This window comes from Oncorhynchus clarkii, chromosome 6 (genome assembly GCF_045791955.1).
Source record: "Oncorhynchus clarkii lewisi isolate Uvic-CL-2024 chromosome 6, UVic_Ocla_1.0, whole genome shotgun sequence".
In the NCBI taxonomy this organism is placed as follows: domain Eukaryota; kingdom Metazoa; phylum Chordata; class Actinopteri; order Salmoniformes; family Salmonidae; genus Oncorhynchus; species Oncorhynchus clarkii.
The window spans coordinates 49,532,428-49,550,426 of record NC_092152.1 but is presented as its reverse complement, the minus strand read 5'-3'; positions in this window follow the sequence as shown (position 1 = coordinate 49,550,426).

Below are 17,999 nucleotides of genomic sequence, written 5' to 3'. Positions count from 1 at the left end.
GGGCCGCAGCTTTTGTGGAGCGATGGGTAACTATGCTTCGTGGGTGACTGTTGTTGATGTGTGCAGAGGGTCCCTGGTTCGCACCCGGGTATGGGCGAGGGGACGGTCTAAAGTTATAACTGTTACACAAGCAGGTGGCCATGTCTGCAAGTGAACATAGAAACTACTAAGATACAATGCACAATGAAGGTTGTATATTTGGATGGTTCAACTGCCCTCAATATGGATGACAACACCATATACTATTATTTGAAAACACTAGTATTCATTCATGAAGTGCAGATGTACTGAACAGAAGTGCCACTGACAGAGGACAGTACCAGAGACTATGTAAGGGGTCAGATGATATGACATGGCCTGGAACCAGTCTGATTCTCAAGAGTTTCTGTTGTCTGATTTGAATGGTACCAAAGGTATTTTTGGAAGAAAAGCCTTTTCTTCTCTGAACAAAAATATAAACGCAACATGTAAAGTGTTGGTTTCATGAGCTGAAATAAAAGATAACAGAAATTGTCCATATGCACAAAATCTTATTTCTCTCAAATGTTGTGCACACATTTGTTTACGCATTTCTCCTTTTACAAGATAATCCATCCACATGACAGGTGTGGCATATCAAGAAGCTGATTAAACAGCATGATCATTACACAGGTGCACCTTGTGCTGGAGACAATAAAAGGCCACTCTAAAATGTGCAGTTTGGTCACACAACACAATGCCACAGATGTCTAAAGTTTTGAGGGGGCGGGCCTCACGAGTGGCGCAGCTGTCTAAGGCACTGCATCACAGTGCTACAGGCATCACTACAGATCTGGGTTGGAGCCTGGGCTGTGTCGCAGCCGGCCGCGCCCGGGAGACCCATGAGGCAGCGCACAATTGACGCAGCATTGCCCGGGTTAGGGGAGGGTTTGGCCGGCAGGGATGTCCTTGTCCCATCGTGCTCTAGCGACTCCTGTGGCCGGCCAGGTGCATGCGCTCTGACACGGTCGCCAGTTGGACGGTGTTTCCTCCGACATATTGGTGCGGCTGGCTTCCGGGTTAAGCAAGCAGTGTGTCAAGAAGCAGTGCGGCTTGGCAGGGTCGTGTTTTGGAGGACACATGACCTTCACCTCTCCTAAATCCGTATGGGAATTGCCGCGATGAGACAAGGCTGTAACTACCAATTGGATTTCACAAAAAAGGGGTAAAATATATAATTTTATGTTCATTTCTCTACCATAAGCCACCTCCAATGTAGTTTTTAGAGAATTTGGCAGTACGTCCAACCGGTCTCACAACCGTAGACCACGTGTAACCATGGCAGCCCAGGGCCTCCATGCCCGGCTTGTTCACTTGCGGGACCGTCTGGGACCAGTCACCCGGACAGCTGATGAAACTGGGGTTTTGCACAACCAAAGATTTTCTGCACAAATGGTCAGAAACTATCTCAGTGAAGTGTCTTGACCTGACTGCTGTTAGGCATTGCAACTGACTTCAGGGTGCAAATGCTCACCTTCGATAACCACTGACACACTGGAAAAGTGTGCTCTTCACGGATGAATCCTGGTCTCAACTGTACCAGGAAAATGGCAGACAGCATGTATGTAAATTTGGCCCCTAAGTTTTCTGAGCAAAGATTTTATAAATATACAGTACCAGTCAAAAGTTTGGACACCTACTCATTCAAGGGTTTTTCTTTATTTGTAATATTTTCTACTCTGTAGAATAATACTGAAGACATCAAAACTATTAAATAGCACATATGTAATCATGTAGTAACCAAAAAAGTGTTAAACAAATTTAAAAACTCTTGGCATTCTCTAAACAGCGTCAACTGGAATGCTTTTCCAACAGTCTTGAAGGAGTTCCCACATATGCTGATCACTTGTTGGCTGCTTTTCCTTCACTCTGTGGTCAAACGCATCCCAAACCATCTCAATTGAGTTGAGGTTGGATGATTGTGGAGGCCAGATCATCTGATGCAGCACTACATCACTCCTTCTTGGTCAAATAGCCCTTACACAGCCTGGAGGTGTGTTTGGTTCATTGTCCTGTTGAAAAACACTAAGTGCAAACCAGATGGGATGGCGTATCACTGCAGAATGTTGTGGTAGCCATGCTGGTTTAGTGTGGCTTCAATTCTAAATAAATCCCTGACAATGTCACCAGCAAAGCACCATCACACCTCCTCCTCCATGCTTCACGGTGGGAACCACACATGCAGAGATCATCCGTTCACCTACTCTGCGTCTCACAAAGACACAGTGGTTGGAACCAAAAATCTCACATTTGGACTCATCAGACATAAGGACAGATTTCCACCAGTCTAATGTCCATTGCTTGTGTTTCTTGACCCAAGCAAGTCTCTTATTATTGGTGTCCTTTAGTAGTGGTTTCTTTGCAGCAATTCGACCATGAAGCCCTGATTCACGTAGTCTCCTCTGAACAGTTGATTTTGAGATGTGTCTGTTACTTGAACTCTATTTGGTCTGCAATTTGAGGTGCAGTTAACTCTAATGAACTTATCCTCTGCAGCAGAGGTAACTGTGGGTCTTCCTTTCCTGTGGCGGTCCTCATGAGAGCCAGTTTCATCATAGCACTTGAGGGTTTGTGCGACTGCACTTGAAGAAACTTTCAAAATCCGTATTGACTGACCTTCATGTCTTAAAGTAATGATGGATGGTTGTTTTTCTTTGCTTCTTTAAGGTGTTCTTGCTTCTGTATACCTCCCCTACCATGTCACAACACAACTGATTGGCTCAAATGCATTAAGAAGGATAGAAATTCCACAAATTATTTTTTTAACAAGGCACACCTGTTAATTGAAATGCATTCCAGGTGACTACCTCATGAAGCTGGTTGAGAGAATGCCAAGAGTGTGCAAAGTTGTCATCAAGGCAAGGTTATTTCATAGTTGTGATGTCTTCACTATTATCCTACAATGTAGAAATTAGTACAAATAAAGAAAAACCTTGCAATGAGTAGGTATGCTCAAACTTTTGACTGGTACTGTATTTTAAAGGCTCAGTAATCGAGGAAAACACTGATTTCACCAAAGAGGCACCAATCTCATCATGACCTGCTCTTTAAGTTACCAATTACCTCCATCACCTCTATTACAACAGGAGGATCAAACTGAAGAATAGAAGGGAAATGTCCATTAATGTAATCCAAGGGATTTCCATCAGTTTCCAACATTTTCTTTGACAGAGAGGAACCCACATTCACAAAAAAGTTATTAAATTCATGTGAAATAACAAAAATAGTTGTAGATGCCTACTACTTGTAGATAGATGCCTTTTTCTTATTCAACAGTTGATTGATGATTTTCCAAGTTGACTTCACATTATTTAAGGATTCTTGGAATTTGTCAATTAACTATATTTGTGGGGATATCCTGTCACAACTTCCTCTGAAGTCGGTCCCTCTCCTTGTTCGGGTGGTGTTCGGCGGTCGACGTCACCGATCTTCTAGCCATCACTGATCAATTTTCCATTGGTTTGGTCTTGTATTCCTTCACACCTAGTTCAAATCCCATCAATTGCATGTTGTGTATTTAACCCTCTGTTTCCCCTCATATGTACGCCGCTCAGTAGACAATGGACCTGATCAGACAGCTCAGAGCCTCTGCTTTTTTCTGTCTATAAGAAACAATAGGCTTGGTGGAAGATGCAGGGCAGGAACAAGCAAGCAAGGCATTCCCCGAGGCTAGATGCCCTAAGGTTTTTATCAGAACGGGCGTAGATTAGTTTCGCCTTTTTTCTTTTCCCGACATGAGTTTGTGGTGTTTACTTTAAGATTGTTTTATTGTATGTGATTGTGTTGGTGTGCGACGGGTTTTGTACCCACTTTGTTATTTTTGTATATTTTGGTTTTTGGTCAGCACTCATTAAACGACTCCGTTTATACCAAGTTCGTTCTCCTGCGCCTGACTTCTCTGCCACCAACACAAGTTTTCTTAGAGGACGTACAAACATTGCGAATTGAATTATGGGCGTTTCAGGTCCCGAAGTGAACATAAGTGTACACTCGCAAACTCCACCAAAAATGAGGGCTGAGGGGCTTACATTGCAAACTTCCCTTGCTTGGCTAATCTTTTGGACCGACGACAAATATGGCCGCTTAGATTCACCCAAGGGCTGAGGGTTTAGGGCCGAGGTGCTGTCCACTTTTTTTGAATTTGAAACGCAGCCATAGTTCTATCCACCCCATGCAATTGCAATCAGTCAATGTAATGGACAACTTTCATCAGAAATCCACCCCATACAATTGTAATCAGTAGATATAATCTACAACTATCAGAAATAAAGCGATATGAATCAGACAGTGGGGAGCCGCCTGACCACAGTTGGTCAAAAGGTTCAAATCAATGTTTCATATCGTGGTATAGATGTACTATATTGACAATGACACAATAACGCGAGATCATATGTCCAGCATGGCCGACAACCAGACCTTTGTTGCCCGCCATAGGAATCAAAATTGAAATGAATAAATAAGACGTGAGTATTGTATTTGCAGTTCCTAAATTAATAAAAACAGTTTTAAACGTCACTTCTAAACAAGCTCCGCCAACTCGTGGCCCGGCTGGCTAGCTTTACTGACATTGCTAGCTCGTAGTCGCATTGCTAGCCCGCGGGCGCGTTGCAGGTCGACACAGGTGCCTTCATTGCTAGGTTGTGGTTGCTAGCCCGCAGGCATGTCACATGTCTACACGGGTGCGTTCCAGGTGGTCTTCATTGCTTCATAATTTCTGGGTGTATTACAAAGGATAGTTAATGTAACAGATTAGCATAATTGTTTCTGATTATTTTATGATTTATTGGCCTCTACTTGTATTTATTTTATACAAATCCCGAAGCATTATTGCAGGGCTGACCAAATATGTTCCTGGAGAGCTACCATCCTGTAGGTTTTCACTCCAAACCCAGTAGTAGCTAACATGATTCAATTTATCAACCAGTTAGTTAGGTGCGCTAGATAACGGTTTGAAAAAAACCCTACACATTCAAACCCAGAATCCTATACGGGATTCCTCCAGACTTCGAAGACAATATTTGGAAGAATAGCCACGCGAGGCTAGTGTTGAACATATCACCGAACCACGTACTGGTGGTATACCTGCCTGATTACATTGCAGACATTGCATTGCATCAACCAATGGTTGTGACCCAATTAATCGACTGTCGGACATTACATTGCTATATCATATGTGGTTAGCTGATATATTAAACACCTATCCAAGCTTAGCAAGATCTGGCAGGCGTCTGCAATGTAGTCAGGCAGGAATGCCACCCATATGATATAGCAGAGCGGTATAGCAATCTAGTGCCTGACAGCTCAGTTGATGACAGTAGCATGCAAATGACTTGCTAGGCAACTATTGCTTGATGCAATGCATTATCTGCAATTTGGTCAGTGACTGGAACATGACCATCAATTAGCTGAATCAGGTATTTTAGGTTAGGGTTGGACTGAATACCCACAGGATGGTAGATCTCCAGGAAGAGGGTTAGGTATATCTGTTGTAACTTATGTAAGTAGCAGAATTTCCCTTTTCAATGAAACTGAAAACAAGCGTTTCTTATAGGACACGTTCAGGTAGTCCCTTGCAGTTTCAGTCCATTTTCTTTATGTTTGGTGCCTATTGAATTCAACTCTGTACTGCCTCCAACCAAGTCCCAGGCTATTGTGGGCACAATGCCCCACGATGGCTCATTTGCACTTCTATAGCTTTAGTTTTGTTTTTATGTAGAGAGCAGTCTCACGCATTGGTCGTTGACTGATGGCCGACCAAGATCCTAGTTTATGAATTCAGAAAGACTGCCACTGTTCACGGGAAAGATCAAAAGGAATGATGTGACAAACTGGTCGTGGTCTCCCATTTCATCTGTGTGTAGTATCTTTAGATTGGTCTGTTTCACTGGTCACAGCAAGACTCCTTTTTGCCACACAATCAGTCGGTGGTAATTGCTTTTGGTACAGCATGATAGGAAAAATCTCTCCAAAGGTTATAGTTTTAATTTATTAGTAGAACATATTAAGGCACAGTGTGAATTGCATTTATCTCAAGGCCATCAGGCTGTTAAATAGCCATCACTAGCCAGTACCCTGCCCTGCCCTGAACTTACTCACTTTCACTAGTTGTCGACCACCCGGTTACTCAACCCTGAACCTTAGAGGCTGCTGCCCTATGTACATAGACATGAAATCACTGGTCACTTTAATGATGATTACTTACTGCTTTACTCATTATGCTATATTCAAGTCAATGCTACTCCGACATTGCTCATCCTAATATTTTTATATTTCTTAATTCTACTCTTTTACTTTTTGATTTGTGTGTATTGTTGTGAATTGTTAGATACTACTGCACTGTTGGCGCTAGGAACACAAGCATTCCGCTACACTCGCAATAACATCTGCTAAATATTTGTATGCAACCAGTACAATTTTTTATTTTAATACATCATAGAATCATGTAGATGTTAAATGTATCTTTACCAGTATAGGGTCTGATAGCATAATGTAGGAAATAGTCAGAATGGCTTTGTCCTAGCAGGTAGAACTGATAAGCTGTGACATGGATCTCATGTCTTTCAGGAGTAAAATGATGGCTTCCTATTGTCATTACACTCCTGTGGTGATCTGAAGGATCAGGTTACAGTGGGTCCACTCTACAGCGTGCTCTTTCTTGTAGAGGGGGAGAGCGGGAAATTGGCTGTTTTATGGGTCAGTCATAAAATATGCTGCCCCTATGCTCTGTAGTGTTCGAGATTGGAATGTGAACTGTGGAACACAGAGAGACCCTTGGACATCAAAAGTTTGTATAATTAAACAATATTTGAATTTGAGAATGTGGGATGGTCCGTGGGTAGATCGCGATGAGCCAAGTAAAGCCCAACCCCGGCCAAACCCTCCCCTAACCTGGACGAAGCTGGGCCAATTTTGCGCCGCCCTATGGGACTCCTGATCATGGCTGGTTGTGATACAGCCTGGGATCAAACCCAGGTCTGTAGTGACACCTCTAGCACTGTGATGCAGTGCCTTAAGACTGCTGTTTGCCTGTTTGCAATTACAAGAGCAGGCAAGCATTCAAGTATTGTGGACCGTATACATTTCTCAATCGGTGTGTCTTTGATGTACGTTAATTATTGTTATTTTTAGATTCATTATCAGAGGGGTTTCTCTTCAGAACTTTATGGGTCTAACAAAAAAATGCTAAAGTCTACTAACTTACATTGTTTCAACAAGTACATTTGTTGGAATGCTTTGATAGAATATATAGATTGTCATGTTTTCTGTTGTATGTCAGGAGTTATGGCAGGTACACAGGTCAAATGGCAGGCATTACCACCTGCCTCAAGCAGGAGTTCAAGAGTTGAAGGGGAACCTGAAGGCATTAAAAGTCAAATATTATTTAAGACGGTTGAAATCAATGGTGGTAATATATAGGGACACAATAGTGAGTCATGAAATGTTGAAATTTTTATAGTTGGAGTGAAATCTCTTCTCTGTATACATCAATGATGCCGCTCTTGCTGCTGGTGATTCTCTAATTCACCTCTACGCAGACGACACCATTCTGTATACTTCTGGCCCTTCTTTGGACACTGTTAACTAACCTTCAGACGAGCTTCAATGCCATACAACTCTCCTCCGTGGCCTATAACTGCTCTTAAATGAAAGTAAAACGAAATGCATGCTCTTCAACCGATCGCTGTCCGCACCTGCCCGCCCGTCCAGCATCACTACTCTGGGCGGTTCTGACTTAGAATATGTGGACAACTACAAATACCTAGGTGTCTGGTTAGACTGTAAACTCTCCTTCCAGACTCACATTAAGCATCTCCAATCCAAAATTAAATCTAGAATTGGCTTCCTATTTCGCAACAAAGCATCCTTCACTCATGCTGCCAAACATACCCTCAAACTGCCGATCCTTGACTTCGGCGATGTCATTTACAAAATAGCCTCATACACAATACTCAGCAAATTGGATGCAGTCTATCACAGGGCCATCCGTTTTGTCACCTAAGCCTCATGTACTACCCACCACTGCGACCTGTATGCGCTCGTTGGCTGGCCCACGCTTCATATTTGTCGCCAAACCCACTGGCTCCAGGTCATCTAAGTCTTTGCTAGGTAAAGCCCCGCCTTATATCTCAGCTCACTGGTCACCATAGCTGCACCCACCCTGCGCTCCAGTAGGTATATTTCACTGGTCGCCCCCAAAGCCAATTCCTCCTTTGTCCGCTTTTCCTTCCAGTTCTCTGCTGCCAATGACTGGAACGAATTGCAAAAAATCACTGAAGCTGGAGACCCATATCTCCCTCACTCCCTCACTAACTTTAAGCACCAGCTGTCAGAGCAGCTCACAGATCACTGCAACTGTACATAGCCCATCTGTAAATAGCCCATCCAACTACCTCATCACCATATTGTTATTTATAAATATTTGTTTTGCTCCTTTGCACCCCATTATCTCATCTTTTGCACATCTATCACTCCAGTGTTTAATTGCTAAATTGTAATTATTTCACCACTTTGGCCTATTTATTGCCTACCTCCCTTATCTTACCTCATTTGCACATGCTGTATAGACTTTTTCTCTTGTGTTATTGACTGTATGTTTGTTTATCCCATGTGTAACTCTGTTTGTCGCACTGTTTTGCTTTATCTTGGCCAGTTACCTGGGTAAATAAAAATATTTGAGAAACATATTTAAGATAGAGAACAGTGTAATGAACACAAGGGGCAATAGAGAGCTGGTTTCAAGTGCAGGGTGCAGCAGGTGTTTATTGCAATGGACCACAGGAGGAGGCAGGTAGCTGGGTCCAGGGGCAGGCAGAAGGTCATACACAGGGGGTCCAAAAGGGCAACAGTACAGGCAGGGAAAAGGCTAGTAACGTAGTCCGGGAGATCAGGCAATCGGTAGAGAACAGGAAATCCGGTAGGCTAAAGTACAGGCAGGGAATAGGTAAAATGAGTCATTAGTGAGGCATGCAAAAACATCATACATCTAAAGAACTGAACTAAATAGTGTGATAATGACATACAGGTGATTAGAATTCAAGTGATTGGAATCTGGAGACTGAGCTGCATTCAGGGGATCTAGGTGTTTGAGAGCGTGAGCTGGAAAGTGGGCTAGAAAGTGAGCTACGTGTTTGAGGGTGTGTTGGAAGCAGACGTTACAGACAGGCATTTTCCTTATGGAAGGATTTCAGTCTTTTCACCAACTATTTTCCTATTAGGATTTTTAGGTATTGTGTTTTTAAATTTTATCTAATTTATTAATTTTGTCTTCTACATAATGTTTTGCTAGGCTATCGAGTTGGATTGTATGGGAGTCTAAACAGCAATCCTTGTCCACAACCCCGATGACCCCATACCAGTCAGCGCAACCTCATCTGGGAGGGCAAAGGAATTTATTGAGGGCCAGTTTTCTGTACACATTTTTTTTAAACCAATCAGACTTGATTTTCCTTAGCGAAAAAAATGTGTCAATTCATTATAATTCACATTTCCTGTTACTGCATGATTATTTTCCTGCTGTAGCATCTATAATGCCTTTAAATACACTTATATAGTACTGTGCCTCTTTTATTGCTACATCTAGGCAAACCTGCAGCTTCACAGTCAAAGGGGATTGACAAGGCTAGGATGCAAGGAGTACAAGCCTTATTCAACCAGAAGTCTAGTATGTATGTTTTTATTTTAAGTAACTATTAAAATGTACTGTATGTGATTCAACAATTAAATAACGGTCCTGCTCCGCTTTTAAGCAAGCTTAAAAAATGTAACCTCTAAAAGTCAGGCAGAGTTCTGGATACAAGGGTTGACATTTGATTTATAAAAACATGTGTGGTAACTGTGGCAGGTTGGTTTACATTGTTGATATTCAAGTAAGCAGATTTCTTGATTCTGGATCACTGGTAGAAGCTTGAAATAATGTGTACACTTGATCTTCCTTCACTAAAGCCTTCATTCTGTTTAGATGAAGCAGGTGGACTTGGCAGAGTTCCATACATGGCTGTGGCTGCCAAGAAGGTGGCCATTGAGGTAAAGGGCATGCCAGGTGGGATAGAGTTTTTTAAAAAGCCCTCCCACTATGGCATGGACCAACTATCTACCATTTCGGAGGCAGGCCGTGGCATCAAGTTCACAATAAGTAAGATGCAATGCTTTCTACAATGTTTCAATGGAGAATTGTAATGTCTTGGTCATTGAGATGAACAACATTGACATGTACAGGTAGTGGCTTGACCCATTACTTTAGAAAAACAGGTTATTCCCCTTGAACAGATACCCATTGTGGCCATTGCTCTCATTAAAGGCAACGGTGGGCTTTGCTATAAATGGCCATCCACCACTTGTTGTCTTTTGGGCAAATGCGTCTGCTGATTTTGAAAATAGTCATTTCAGAATTAGAAATTGGGTAAATTTGTGTGAGCTCATTTACCACACTACGTAATGGATGAGGTGTTTCAGTGCAGACACTAAATTAAAAACACATCTGTTTGTTATTTGTTCAAAATGTACTGTAAATGTAGCCAACAAGTCAACCTGTATTTTATGAAGAACATACTTTATCACTTTACAATTTATCACTTTGTAATTGTCTGTATTTTTTTTTTTTCAGTCATACAACAGGCATCCCTTGCAGTTGCAATGAACTCCATTATTACTTATCCATGATGAATTGTTTTTTAATAAATGTTTTTAAACATTGTTGGGTGTAATTACATTGATAGATCTAGTGAACATTGGATAAGCAACGCTGAACTGCACTGGTTGGGCGTGACGGAGAGAAGTTGTCAATACAAGCCTTACATCAAAGTTGCCTGAAGCAGAATGGAAAGTCTTGTGCCCTGACCAGTTATTCAGAAGAAAACCCTTGTGTCTAATTTACATAAGGTTGGTTAACTTACTGGCGTGGACCCAAAACACACACATTCTACACATTTATAAACTCCCTTTTTAAAGTCTTATTGCAACCATGGTGTTATTTTTACTGACGCTTATACAGTATATCAAATAGCTAGACAATGGTCCACATCATATGGGTCAGCCGGTCCTATACCACTTTGCCCAACACGTTATACCCCAGAGGTTGTAAATCAAACATTTTAAAGGTTGGTTTGATTTGTATTATTATGATAGGGCTCTGAAACCCATAGCTGAATGGCTTCAGACTGAGCATTTCACACTGTAAATGGCTACCGACAGTAAACTCAAGTTAGGGGTAGGGGTTATATTTCACTTTATATTTTTATTAAAAGCTATTAGCCGAATGTCTTGAAACCATGCTTGAAACGGCGCAAGCCATTCGGCTGTATGGAGAAATCATGTGGCACAATGGAACGAGACACAATTGAAAGTTATGGTGTATTTTACAATGCACTGCTGGAACTGGTTAAGTGTGTATTTGATTCATTAAATAATTTTAATCAATACACTGGGTCACATTTATTTAGTCTGGATTTTCCATCAGTAGATGCTCTACAGATAGTCATACTAATAATAAACTATGTGTTGACAAGCAACTGTTTGTTACGGTTAGAGTTAGGTTTAGAATAAGGATTATGGTAAGAGTAAGGGTTAAGGATAGGGTAAGGGCTAGCAGTTAGTTGAAATGTTACTGTCCATCTGTCAACGCTCTACAGACTATCAAAATGAGTGTTACCATACACTGTAAACTGATTCATTTAGGCAAATAGAGAAGTTATATTGTAGTAGGATGTCAGTGGGATTGAGTAACGTACAAAAGCCTGCTCTTGGTCTCCCAGGGTGTTTTATTACAGTTTTCTTCAATCACTGGTGCAATTATGTGGTAAATCTTCACAACTATTAAAATGGGACATGTTTCAAAAACAAGTACATTTTCAAGTATATTTTCAATTGATTGAATACAACAAACATATTCACAAAGTCACTTGTTCACTGCACCAAATCAATCATACAATTGGCATACATATTACATCTACAGTACCTTGCAAAAGTATTCGGCCCCCTTGAACTTTGCGACCTTTTGCCACATTTCAGGCTTCAAACATAAAGATATAAAACTGTATTTTTTTGTGAAGAATCAACAACAAGTGGGACACAATCATGAAGTGGAACGACATTTATTGGATATTTCAAACTTTTTTAACAAATCAAAAACTGAAAAATTGGGCGTGCAAAATTATTCAGCCCCTTTACTTTCAGTGCAGCAAACTCTCTCCAGAAGTTCAGTGAGGATCTCTGAATGATCCAATGTTGACCTAAATGACTAATGATGATAAATACAATCCACCTGTGTGTAATCAAGTCTCCGTATAAATACACCTGCACTGTGATAGTCTCAGAGGTCCGTTAAAAGCGCAGAGAGCATCATGAAGAACAAGGAACACACCAGGCAGGTCCGAGATACTGTTGTGAAGAAGTTTAAAGCCGGATTTGGATACAAAAAGATTTCCCAAGCTTTAAACATCCCAAGGAGCACTGTGCAAGCGATAATATTGAAATGGAAGGAGTATCAGACCACTGCAAATCTACCAAGACCTGGCCGTCCCTCTAAACATTCAGCTCAGACAAGGAGAAGACTGATCAGAGATGCAGCCAAGAGGCCCATGATCACTCTGGATGAACTGCAGAGATCTACAGCTGAGGTGGGAGACTCTGTCCATAGGACAACAATCAGTCGTATATTGCACAAATCTGGCCTTTATGGAAGAGTGGCAAGAAGAAAGCCATTTCTTAAAGATATCCATAAAAAGTGTTGTTTAAAGTTTGCCACAAGCCACCTGGGAGACACACCAAACATGTGGAAGAAGGTGCTCTGGTCAGATGAAACCAAAATTGAACTTTTTGGCAACAATGCAAAACGTTATGTTTGGCGTAAAAGCAACACAGCTCATCACCCTGAACACACCATCCCCACTGTCAAACATGGTGGTGGCAGCATCATGGTTTGGGCCTGCTTTTCTTCAGCAGGGACAGGGAAGATGGTTAAAATTGATGGGAAGATGGATGGAGCCAAATACAGGACCATTCTGGAAGAAAACCTGATGGAGTCTGCAAAAGACCTGAGACTGGGACAGAGATTTGTCTTCCAACAAGACAATGATCCAAAACATAAAGCAAAATCTACAATGGAATGGTTCAAAAATAAACATATCCAGGTGTTAGAATGGCCAAGTCAAAGTCCAGACCTGAATCCAATCGAGAATCTGTGGAAAGAACTGAAAACTGCTGTTCACAAATGCTCTCCATCCAACCTCACTGAGCTCGAGCTGTTTTGCAAGGAGGAATGGGAAAAAATGTCAGTCTCTCGATGTGCAAAACTGATAGAGAAATACCCCAAGTGACTTACAGCTGTAATCGCAGCAAAAGGTGGCGCTACAAAGTATTAACTTAAGGGGGCTGAATAATTTTGCACGCCCAATTTTTCAGTTTTTGATTTGTTAAAAAAGTTTGAAATATCCAATAAATGTCGTTCCACTTCATGATTGTGTCCCACTTGTTGATTCTTCACAAAAAAATACAGTTTTATATCTTTATGTTTGAAGCCTGAAATGTGGCAAAAGGTCGCAAAGTTCAAGGGGGCCGAATACTTTCGCAAGGCACTGTAAGTATCTGCTTTTCTCAATGCATTATTCACATAAGTTTTGATATGATTTTCTTGTCATTTGTTAAAATACATACTAAATATGACAATTAATTAGCTCAAAACGGATAACTAGTAAAACAAATTCTATAGTGTATACTAAAAGTAAAGCGTATCGTTTACACAGTGTACAAAACATTATGAACACCTGGGCCCAAATTCACAAAACACTTTTTATGGAAAAACTTGAGCTTCTAAAAAAAGTTTATAAGATAGTTCTTAAGTGCAAATCCTCAGTAGTATCTTAGTGATTTTAATGGTTTAAAATAATCAATGAGTGAATTAAACATGTTATATTGCCTTCAGGATCTTATTCTCTCACTGCCCAGAGGTTAAGACAAGGGTTTAGCCATCGTGGAATTAAGAACAAATCCAATAACTTTATTTTCAAGAATCTAATTTCGTCTTAACTTTTTGCTTAAGGAGAAACATAAGAAATAGCACAATAACATTTCCAATAACCATTTTGAGGAACAGCAAATTTGCTTAACTTTCTTCATATGTCTACAGTTAAGGAAAAAATGGCAGTTAAGAAGACGAATTGCAGTTAAGAAGAAATTCACAGGTTTTGTGAATCTCTGCCTTGCTCTTTCCATGAGATACAGTAGACAACCTGGTGAAACCAGGTGATGGGTTCTGACTTCTAAACTGGAAATATTGTTCATCATCAGGTATCCTATGGAAAGGAAGGGCCACAGTCTGGTTGCTACACCAGAAGTTAATGGTTATCTGTAGGACAAATGTATATGGTGTAGTCAATCAAGGTTGGATATGAGCCAGGGGCTTGTAATGTACTGAGTAAAGGAAAGGCAATCGTTTGGTTGTGGTCACTGATAAGGGTGGAGAGCTGTGGATTAGTGAGGAATGGGGGGCCGAGGTCAGGTAAGGTCAGTTCACATTAAAGGAGAAGGAACAGTTTATTACCCATATCACTTAACTTCCTGCGTAGCAATGATGATGTAATGTTTAGAGTGAAGGAGGAGTTCCCCTAAATTGGAGTATATATACTGTATTTGTGCTGGTGGGCCATTTGTGCAGACATGTCTTTGTCTGTTCAGCTGTCTGACCCACTGGATGAATAAACTTGGTTTGAGCGCCTCCCGGGTGGCGCAGTGGTTAAGGGCGCTGTACTGCAGCGCCAGCTGTGCCATCAGAGTCCCTGGGTTCGCGCCCAGGCTCTGTCGTAACCGGCCGCGACCGGGAGGTCCGGGGGGCGATGCACAATTGGCCTAGCGTCGTCCGGGTTAGGGAGGGATTGGTCGGTAGGGATCTCCTTGTCTCATCGCGCACCAGCGACTCCTGTGGCGGGCCGGGCGCAGTGCGCGCTAGCCAAGGTGGCCAGGTGCACGGTGTAGCCTCCGACACATTGGTGCGGCTGGCTTCCGGGTTGGATGCGCGCTGTGTTAAGAAGCAGTACGGCTGGTTGGGTTGTGTATCGGAGGACGCATTGTCGAGAGCCTTCGTCTCTCCCGAGCCCTTACGGGAGTTGTAGCAATGAGACAAGATAGTAGCTACTACAACAATTGGATACCACGAAATTGGGGAGAAAAAGGGGTCAAATTAAAAAAAAATTAAAATAAATATAAAAACTCTATAAAAAAGAAACTAGGTTTGAGCTTTTATAGTTGTCCGTAATTTTTTACTTTTATGTAGAACCTAACATAGATGAAAACTATGATCCCTTATTGATGTCACTTGTTAAATCCACTTAAATCAGTGTAGATGTCATGAGGTGGGTGTAGCTGGTGCATGGAAGTCAGGTGCAGGAGAGCAGAGATGAATGGACAAAGCACTTTACTTAGGCAATCATAATACAGGACGCAACCGCGTCACAATACAAAATGCCCAAAGAACAAGTGAGGCAGCAAATGTACAAAAAAACAAGTACAAAGTACCGGCTGCCACAAAGCACGGGTATAAAGCAAAACTCAGCACAGACCAGCCGGAAGCGTGCCAACCTCGACAATAAACAATACCCCACACAGACATGAAGGGAACAGAGGGTTAAATACACATGATAATTACTAGGAGATGTAAACCAGGTGTGCAGGAAGACAAGACAAAACAAATGGAAAATGAAAAGTGGATCGGCGATGGCTAGAAGACCGCCAAACGTCGCCCGAACAAGGAGAGGAACCGACTTCGGCGGAAGTCGTGATAGTAGATGAAGGGGAGGAGACAGGTTAAAGAAGAATTTCTAAGCCTTGAGACAATTGAGACTTGAAATGTGTATGTGTGCCATTCAGAGGGTGAATGGGCAAGACAAATTATTTAAGTGCATTTGAACGGGTTATGGTAGTTGGTGCCAGGCACACCGTTTTGTGTCAAGAACGGCAACGCTGCTGGATTTTTCACACTCAACAGTTTCACATGTGTATCAAGAATGGTCCACCACCCAAAGGACATCCAGCCAACTTGACACAACTGTGGGAAGCATTGGAGTCAACATGGGCCAGCATCCCTGTTGGATGCTTTCGACACGTTGTAGAGTTAAATCAAATCAAATCAAATTGTACTTGTCACATGCGCCAAATACAACATCACTGAAATGCTTACTGACAAGCCCTTAATTAAACGTAATCAGCCTACTTTTCTCTTTTAATCAGGTTCCTACACAGGCTCAAGGATCCTGTGATGGCCGGCCATTTCCTGGAAACAGTAGTCCTTGCAGTGCTTCTGCCGTCAAGTCTTGGAGGCCCGTACTTCTCAGCTGCAGATATAATGATGTCCAGCTTCTTGGACCTCTTGGACACTATTGCAGTACAATTAATAACTCTGGCTATAAATGCTACAAATCCACCTTTTTCACAATAAGTGAATCCAGATCACTTGATCGAAGTATAACATTTGCAACTGGTTGTTGTGCATCTACCGCCATATCGTCTTCAGAACTGTGGCCTCTTGCCCCTTCAATGCTATTCACCGCCTCCACATATGAAATTTGCTGTACAGCCCTGATTCTTGACACCTCAACCTCTTTCACCCTAACAAGGCACTCAGGGAATTCGGAAATATGATCCCCACAACAGTTGCAACATTTTACATTCACAGACTCTCTAATAACATATTCCTTCCGTCTGCAAACACTTGATACATGGCGAAACGTTTTACACTTCTTTCATTGCGTTGGGTTTTGCACGAAGGCTCTTATGGCATTATCTTATATATCCCAACTTTACATAGGGTGGTAAATACTCATCAAACATCAATAATACTGTCATGTTCTGACCTTAGTTCTTTTGTTATGTCTTTGTTTAGTATGGTCAGGGCGTGAGTTGGGTGGGTTGTCTATGTTCCTTTTTCTATGATTTGGGATTTCTGTGTTTGGCCTGGTATGGTTCTCAATCAGAGGCAGCTGTCAATCGTTGTCCCTGATTGAGAACCATACTTAGGTAGCCTGGTTTCACTTTTGAGTTGTGGGTGATTATTTTCCGTGTTAGTACCACATGGGACTGTTTCACTTTGTTATTTTGTAGTGTTCAGTTTGACATATTAAAATGGACACTTACCACGCTGCAAATTGGTCCGATCTCTCTTACTCCTCATCAGAAGAAGAGGACGAGCGTTACAAATACAGATAAACTTTGCTCCTTTTTCCAGTTTCCATATGGTTCAAGAAATGTGCATTAACTACACCTGGAATTTTTTTGCTGAAGATATTGATTGCCAATGTCCAACGGGACGCCAGAAAAAAACACCTTTCAAGTGTCCTTCTCCGAAAATCAAAGCTGTTGACTTCCTGCGTCGATATTTTCGCGAGCCACAATGCACGTTCATGTTGCTCTTTTAGGTACACACGATATCAACATCATACCACTCATGGTTATTTTGACTGCTTCCACTTTTTCTATCGCCTTTTTTACCATCGTTGTGAATTCAAAAGGGTTTCCCAAATTAACATCTTTATCCAAAAAAACGTACTCCGACAAGGACCGATTCATCAGACTCATTTCCCACAACAATTTTAGCCCTTTTTGTTCAATTCTTGGACTGTTCTCCACTCATCTTTCTCGCTAACTGTACTCGACGCGCTTTCAGCCTCAAATTACACTTCTCCTTCTGCCATCTCACGGTCCTAAGGCCAATCTGTCTCCTTCAAGTAGGTGGCTTTTTTTCATTGATTCGCCCACCAAGCGAGGAGTTTTTGTAGGATGTCACTTAGAGTGTAGAATTTGTTTTACAAAAATGAATGGCTTATTTGTTACATGAGGTTTATTTGATTGAATAAACGTTTTGTAATGCTTAAGTTATTGTGAGATATAAGAGATTATTGTTATAAGTAGGACACGTGACATCCCGGCAACTTTGAGAAAAAAACAGTAGCTACATCAGAGTTGTCTCGAGATGGCTATAGATATTCATACAGGTG